Source organism: Tupaia chinensis, unplaced genomic scaffold, assembly GCF_000334495.1.
Source record: "Tupaia chinensis unplaced genomic scaffold, TupChi_1.0 Scaffold143901_1, whole genome shotgun sequence".
In the NCBI taxonomy this organism is placed as follows: Eukaryota; Metazoa; Chordata; class Mammalia; order Scandentia; family Tupaiidae; genus Tupaia; species Tupaia belangeri.
The window spans coordinates 18134-26565 of record NW_006203752.1 but is presented as its reverse complement, the minus strand read 5'-3'; the positions used below and the strand labels follow the sequence as shown (position 1 = coordinate 26565).

The 8432-nt window shown below is 50.2% G+C and overlaps 1 pseudogene; it reads right to left on the bottom strand.

Annotated features, from left to right (window-relative positions):
* Window positions 1-4792: 4792 nt before the first annotated feature.
* LOC106733492 (high mobility group protein B1 pseudogene) lies at window positions 4793-5386 on the bottom strand (annotated as a pseudogene).
* Window positions 5387-8432: the final 3046 nt, after the last annotated feature.

Below are 8432 nucleotides of genomic sequence, written 5' to 3'. Positions count from 1 at the left end.
CTAGGGGAGGTGGCCAGGCCTGAGGGAGTCCTTGGAGTCCCTGTTCCTCTTCCCCTTGCGGATCTGTCCGCCTGTCCGCCACTGAAAATCGCTTGGGCTCCTTCTCTGCCCACCCCACCCAGTGTATCAAGGAACTCAGATGTCCCACACAGGCCTGTGACCTCACCTGGCATGACGTCCACGTAATTATGACATCCACCCTGAGGAGTGTGACCGGAAACAAGCGGTGGGAAGAGAGGGCGCCGACAGGGCCCACGTGGGGGAGGCCACCGCAGGGGTATGAACTGAGGCAATCCCGCAGTTGGTCCCGGCAGGAGATACCAGGAAGGTGACCTTGGCTGCTGGCATTGTGACTACATGTTGCAGTGCCTTAAGGCAGGGATAGAAGAAGCAGCCCAAAAGGCAGTAAATTATGACAAATGACAAGAAGTCACCCAGGGTCAAAAAAATCCAGCCATGTCGGGAACCAGCAGTTAGCGTAATGGCTATGTCACTGGATTCCCACGTAGTCGACCGCGGTTCGTGTCCCGGACCCGGTGGCTTAAAACTGACGCCGGGCGCGTGTGCGTGCGTGCCCAAGATCCCGAGAGGAAAATGGAGGAGAAGAGATTGCGGTGTGACCATCCCCCCTGGGGGGAGATTTCTCGCTTTCTGTCTCTATGTCTCTGTCTGTCTGGCAAGCGCACGTGCCCTGTAGTGAAAACCTCTAAAAAAAAAAAAAAAAAAAAAAAAATGCCCAGCCGTGTTTTGAGCCACCTCGCTGAGGCTATGCAACTCCATACCCGACTCTCCCAAGAAAATCCTGTCAGGGCAGTAGTTCTGGCCACCCTTTTAGCACCCAGTCAGCCACTGGTAACAGAAAAAACAAACAAACAAAAACAACAACAACAACTCAAAAAGGCTGAACAAGGCCCTCAGACACCCATAGGAGACCTAGTGAATATGGCAATTAAAGTTTTCAAGTCCTGAGAGGAGGACGCTAAAGTAGCTCCTCACGAACAGGCCAAACAGGTGGCTGCCATGCAAGCACAAGGCCTGGTGGCTGCCCTCGGCTGGCATTTCAGAAGGGGATCCCTAGACACAGTCTTCCCCCAGGAATCTGCTTCCAGGCAACTGGCCCTGTAAATGCCCGGATCCCAGGCCGCCCACTAAACCCTGCCCTGGGTGCGGCAAAATGGGTCACTGGGGCTCTGACTGCCCCAAAAGAGGGAGCGGAGATCCACTCCCGATGCCTCCATGCCGAGAGGAGATCCACGACCTCAATTTTGACCTGGCCATGATGGGATTGGCTGACGATTGATGGGCCCCAGACTGGACCACCCCAATTACCCCGCTGAGCCCAGGGTCCAGCTTCAGGTAGCGGGTAAGTCGTTCACCTTCCTGGTGGTCACGGGGCTACCTACTCCATCCTCCCAACGTGTCCTGACCCCTTATGACCCTCCCAGGTCTCTGCTGTGGGTACTGATGGCCGGCCCTCACGTCCTCTCTCTACCGAACCCTTAGCCTGCCGCCTCGGAAAACAGACTTCACCCACTCTTTTCTTGTCATTCCCACATGTCCCACACCCCTCCTAGGCCATGACATCCTTCAAAGGTTACATGTCACCCTTCAATTGAGCTCCTCCCCTTCCTTGGCCTCCTCTACCTGTTCCCCCGCCAGACTTACCTCCCCCACCTATTTCTTTTTGTTTTTTTGGGGGGAGGTTTTTGCTATAGGGCACGTGGGCTCGCCAGACAGACAGAGAGAGACAGAAAGACAGAAAGCAAGAAATCACCCCCCAGGGGGGATTGCCACGCCACAATCACTTCTACGTTCTCCTCTCGGGATCTTGGGCATGCACGCACATGCGCCTGGTGTGAGTTTTAAGCCACCGTGTCTGGGACGTGAACCGCGGTCCACTACATGGGAGTCCAGAGACATAGCCATTATGCTAACTGCTGGTCCCTCCCCCACCCATTTCTCCAGACCAGGTCAACCCCACAGTCCCAACTCTTAAAAAACCCTCTTCTTTCCCACAGCAGGAGCCTATGTCATCTCTACCCTCCCCTACAATGACTGCTCAGGCCCTCCCCATCACACTAGCCCTAGTTCTCTCTGTCGGACTAGCTGCGGTGGCCCCACAGGAATGGGTGTTCTGGAAAAGGCTTTTGCTAACATGTTTTGTATCTCCTACTCGTGAGAATCATGTAAGTCTGAAATGTCTGGACTGGCTAACCGGGGCTACCTCCTCCCCGCAGGGTTAGCCATGCCTGGCCCCCTCTTCCTCCCCTTGGCCTTTGGAATGGACTGCCTTGACAGTTACCGAGTGGGAATTCCAGGTACAGCACACTTGGGACGCCTTGACAGTTACCGAGTGGGAATTCCAGGTGCAACACACTTGGGACGATCAAGGGATTATCAGTAAGACTGCTTGGGACAGGCGCTCCTCCTGTCACTCTGCAGCCTGACCATTCGGGGTACCTTAGCAGCCCTGCGGTCAATCTTTGGCCCCCTCAGGGCTGCACCCCCATGACCTCTAATCCAGTCCCATTTACCATCAGAAACTCATCTGTCTGTCTCTGGCTGTCCACCCAGCAGGCAGCTATCTGAGTAGATGCCTGGGGTACAGGCCCTGGGGGTATTAGAGAAATACTTAAAGTTTATCATAACCCCTACTCGACCAATCCAGAAAATTTTGGCCCCAGTAATTTCACGCTCTCCTTCCCCAAGCCCCCAAGTGCCAGCTTTAATCAACTCTACTTTCCATTTTCTGGCCTCCCTGGACCCCACCCACAGTAACTCTTGCTGGCTCTGCCCCCCACTGTTAAGATGGTCACAAGTCGCCATTCAGGCACCCCCTCATTCCAGGTCAGTTATACCTCTGTCCACAGCGTTGCTGCCTCTCCACAGTTCTCCAGGGTCTCTCTCCTCTACACGCCTAACCTCACCTTGGCCTGCCCCCCTGTTGCTCTGCCCGCTCCCCCCCCCCCCCTGGGATGTTCGTCCTCTGCGGAGACACTGTGTTCTCTTGCTCACAGCCCTATACACAAATCTCTTCAAATCCTTGCTACTCTGGATGCTCCCGTTTCTAAGACTCATCATGCTGCTATGTCTCATCCCGGCCTCTGCGCCCTGTGTTTTACGCTTCCTCAGGGAACGTGCATCCACCATCGCTCGAGTGGCAATTAATCAGATACTCCTGCACCCCTACGTGCCTCTTCCCCAAGACCCTCCGACCAGAGGGCCCCAGATCGATGCCCCTTAACAGCCTGAAGCAGCCAGAGCAGTCCTCACCCCTTATCCCTTTAATGTTGGAAGGTAAGGTCTGGGGGAGGGGAAAAGAAACATGGCAGAAACATTCCCTCCAGCAGGAACTTTCCTGTTGTCCACACCTGGCCCGCCTTCACCAAGGGACTTGCCCTCCCTTCAGCGTTAGGCAGGCCGCCAAAGTTGAACAGAAACTGAACTTCATGGGCCAGACAAGGACCCATGGCGAGCACCTGTTGGACAACGGCCCTTTAAGAACGAGCAGCACCCACCCTGGGTGTGACTCCTTGGGCCTCTGACCAGACTGAGGGACCTCACCTGACAGCACAGAATAAATTATGCTGGTTTTATTAAACCCCAAAGCCTGACCGTGGTATTTTCGCCTTTGCCGCCTCTGACTTGGCCACAGCTCCCAAGTCAAACCTAACAGAGCCCAGAATGGCTGCCCCTCCCCAAGCAGGCCTCAAGGTCATCCCAAAGACTAGAGTGACTCACTGAAACCGGCCAAGAAGTGGGGGGGTGGGGGTTGGGGGGTGGAGGAGATGGGGGTGTTGTTGGGGGTGTCTGATAGAGCTTTGGTTACAAAATTCCTTGAGGAGCTTCATCTCTTGTCGCTTGACGTGACCTCTCCCGGGTATACACAGGCACCAGTGTTGGACCCCAGGCTCTAAGACGCAGAGAGCTGCTGAGCTCATGGGCCCCGATTTAAACATTTAATAATAATAATAATTATAATAATGACAAATAGATATAAATAATTCTTTGGAAAAGACAAAAGACAATCACTCGGGCATGACTGTGTGCCCCAGATCCCGAGGGGACAGTGGTGGAGAAGGGACTGCAGCGTGGCCATTGACTCACCACTTTACCTCCTACTGTCTCTCTCCCAGGAGAGTACTTGGCCTATGGCAAAAATGTAAAAACCCTAAAAGAAAAAAAAAAAGAAAGGAAAAGATCCCAGGGTGGTAATGTATTCAGATGTAACCCTGCACTCTTTAAACTTAGAAGTCTCCAGCTTTCTCCCATTTATTTTATTTTATTTTATTTTTTATTCTTTTTCAATGAAAAAAAATGTATTTACTTAGAAGCATTCGGAATGTCAACAAAACAGCTGCAGTTTTTTTTTTTTTTGCAACAGAGTGGTATTCAGTTAACAGAACAACGATTATTTCGTATAAGCTGCATCAGAGACAACTGAAGATGAAAAAGCTATCATCCCCATATATAACGAATTTGTGCTGTGCACCAACAAGACCTGCTTTAAATTTCCATGCCAATTGACAACCCGCCCCCTACTGTCCCAGGCAAGGTTAGTGGCTGTTGAAAATACCACCAGGACAGGGCTAGCTAAAGACACATTCGCTAGTGTGTTAACTATACAAAAAAAGCCACTGTACAGTTTAAAAACAAACCTTACACAGCCTTCCATTTCAATTCTTTTCTTTGGAAGGAGTGAGTTGTGTACAGGGGGGTTAAATGCTCTATGGACAAGGGAAGCAAAACGCTAGAACCAACTTATTCATCAGCATCATCTTCTTCATCCTCTTCATCTTCCTCTTCTTCCCCATCCTCTGCATCTTCCTCCTCCTTCTTTTTCTTGCTCTTTCAGCCGTGACAACTCCCTTTTTGCTGCATCAGGCTTTCCTTTAGCTCGGTATGCAGCAATATCCTTTTCGTATTTTTCCCTCAGCGTAGCAGCCTTCTTTCCATAAGGCTGTGAATCACCTGCAGCAGTGCTATTCCACAGCTCTCCCAGTTTCTTTGCAACATCACCAATGGATAGGCCAGGATGTTCTCCTTTGATTTTTGGGCGATATTCAGAACAGAACAAGGAAAAGGCCGAAGGAGGCCTCTTGGGTGCATTGGGATCCTTGAACTTCTTTTTTGTTTCCCCTTTAGGAGGGATATAGGTTTTCATTTCTCTTTCATAACGGGCCTTGTCGGCCTTTGCCGTATCTTCAAACTTTCCTTTCTCTTTAGCAGACGTGGTGTTCCAGCTCTCTGAGCCCTTCTTAGAAAACTCTGAGAAGCTGACTGAAGCATCTGGGTGCTTCTTCTTGTGCTCCTCCCGGCAAGTTTGCACAGAGAATGCGTATGATGACATTTTGCCTCTCGGCTTCTTAGGATCTCCTTGGCCCATGTCTAATTATCTTTCCTCCAAGACGCAGAGTCGCCCAGTGCCCGTCTGGCTCTCTATGGAGCTCAATGTACTGCAATGGCTCCCATTTATTTTATTTTTGAAAAGACTAGGCCAGGGGCCAGCAGGTGGCATGGTAGTTAAGGTGACTGGATCCCACATGACTAACTTTGTGATTGGAGTCCTGGACCCAAAGGCTTAAGGAAACATGCTGGGTCCCTGTGTGTGTGCCCTAAATCCTGAGGGAAGAATGGAAGAGAAGGGGTTGCAGTATGGCCATCCCTCCTGGGGGCGGGGGGGGGGGATTTCTCACTTTCCCTCTCTCATCTCTCTCTGGTGAGCGCACGTGCCCTATGGCAGAAACCTAAAATTAAAATAAAAAGACTAGGCCCAGCCTGATGGCGTGGTCAGTAGCAAATGGACGTCAGTGCAGGAAGCCACAGGGCTGACCGCATATTGGGATCCTGAGGTCAGCTGGAGAATGCCAGAGCGCTTGTCATGGTGCCCACGATCCTGACCAGGGCTGAGGAAAGGGTCAGGGTGTCACGACCCTGTTGGCGTCCTTTTCATTTGCACACTCATGCTCTCTCCATCAAAAATAAAGTAAACTTTGACACAGGAAGTGTAGTAAGCCCGAAACAAAGGTGAGGAAGTGCAACACACTTTTTTCTCCAGGAATACAACTTCCATGTCCTTTCGCACAGATCAAATACAGTGGTATATTGTTCATCTCCTTGTTCGAAGCATGCAGAATATTAAGAGCAAGCATTAAAAAAAAGAGCAAGTATTTATCAATATTCTTTTTGTTTGTTTGTTTGTTTTACTTTTGAAGAGGTTTTTGTTATAGGGCACGTGTGCTCGCCAGACAGAGAGAAACAGAGAGACAGAAAGCAAGAAATCACCCCCCGGGGGGGATGGCCACGCTGCAATCCCTTCTCCTCCATTCTCCTCTCGGGATCTTGGGCACGCACGCACACGTGCCCGGTGTGAGTTTTAAGCCACCGGGTCTGGGACGCGAACCGCGGTCGACTACGTGGGAGTCCAGCAACACAGCCATTATGCTAACTTCTTTATATGCCTAATCCTGTTATAGCCTTTTAAGATCAAAGGTAATTCTGTTATCAATTATAAAATAGTAATTGAGTTTGGATTTAGAATATGGTTGTCATCAAATTATGATAAATGATGGAGAATATGAAAATTGGATATATGCGTTTCTTCCTTCACACATTAGTCAGATCTGGGAGCAGGTCTCACAACTAGGATGGTCTAAGCCTCAGAGAAATCTTTAAAATGACCTTGTCTAAGTACTTCCCCTAGGGACCAGCAGATGGCACAATGGTAACATTGCTGGACTCCCTGGATTGCAGTTTGAATCCTGGATGTAGTAGCTTAAACCTCATGGTAGGCATGTATGCGCTTGTGCACAAAATCCTGAGAGGAGAACGGAGGACAAGGGATTGCAGCGTGGCCATCCCCCCGGGGGATCATTTTTTCCTTTCTGTTTCTCTGTCTCTCTCTGTCTTCCTGGCCAATGCAGACTCCTATAACAAAAATCTCTTCCTTTTTTTTTTAAATAATAAAATGCATCCCTCACCCTCACCCCTACCACCAGTCTTTTGGCGCAGACACATTTTCCTCCATGACGGTTGTACCTGAGAGAAGAGCAATGGTTGTGCTCCTCTGTCTATATAATTGGAACACGAGCTCCCTGGGCGAGCGCCCTGTCTGGTTGTGACCACTCGTATATTGGGATCTGCCATAGTCCTGGTACAGAGTAAGGGCTCCATAACCGTGGGCTGAGTGACGGCGGCATGTCAGTCAGCACAGTGCTTTTCAGAAGTAATTCGATAATGTATGGGATTTTTTATTTTTTTTTGAGAGATTTTTGCTATAGGACTTGTGTGTTCTGCAGACATACAGAGAGAGACAGAGAGACAGAGAGAAATCACCCCCCAGGGGTGGCCCCTCCACAATCCCTTCTCCTCCAATCTCCTCTCGGGATTTTGGGCTTGCACGCACACACACTGGGCCTGAGTTTTAAGCCACCAGGTCCAGGACACAAAGTGCAATCCACTATGACTATGCGGAAGTCCAGCGATGTAACCACTGCGCCCTCTGCTGATCCAAGGGAGGATTTTTTTAAAAAGTGTTTATTCTGGGGACAGAAGGAGGCACAGTGTAACACAACATTCCACAAGGCTGACCCACTTGGGCAGGTCCTGAGCTCACATCTAAAGACCTCCCTAAACCCAGCCTCAAGCATGTTGGTGATCTGGGATAGCTGAAGTCGGGGTGGATCATGTTAGGAGGGCCTTATTGGGGTACCTATCTCTCTGCCTCTCTTACTTTCTCTGTCTGTTTGATTCATGGAAGAAATACATAAACTTAAAATATCATGGCTGATTTCACTGTGTGAATCCCAGACCTGGCAGTTTGAGAAATTAACCGGGCCTGTGTGTGCACGCCCAGAATCCCTACAGGATAGAAAAAAGGAGAAGGGATTGCAGCATGACCAGGCCCCATTAGGGGGCGCTTTTCTCTCTGTCTCCGTCTCTCTCCGGTGAATGTACGCACCCTCTGACGAATTAACAAAAAAATTCAGTAAGTATGAAAGTTTATGCGTAATGACAACTGGGTACAAGGAACGGCACTTGAGGTTACCTAAAGTACAAGAATACTTAATCGTGTAACACTTACGCATAAATATCTGAACATCAACCTGGAGTAAAAACACTAAAGAATACATCAGTACATGCATCCCTGGATAAACAGTGCAGATGGTAATTCTCCACCCCAATTCCCTGCTGTCCACTGTGAACCCAGGCACCAAGCAGGCCCCTCAGCCTTCTCTTGTTTCCAGGCGGGCCTTTCAGACTCAGATCCCCGGTACAGACAGTGCCTTGCCCAGGGGCCTGCTCTCCTCTCAGGGACAACTAAGGGACCCAGCCTCTCCAGGGTTGGAGGGGGAGACCCTCCTTGAAATAACAGATCATGGCTCCCTTCCACTCTGGCAACACGCTGGGTACCCTGGGGCCCTTTTTCTCTC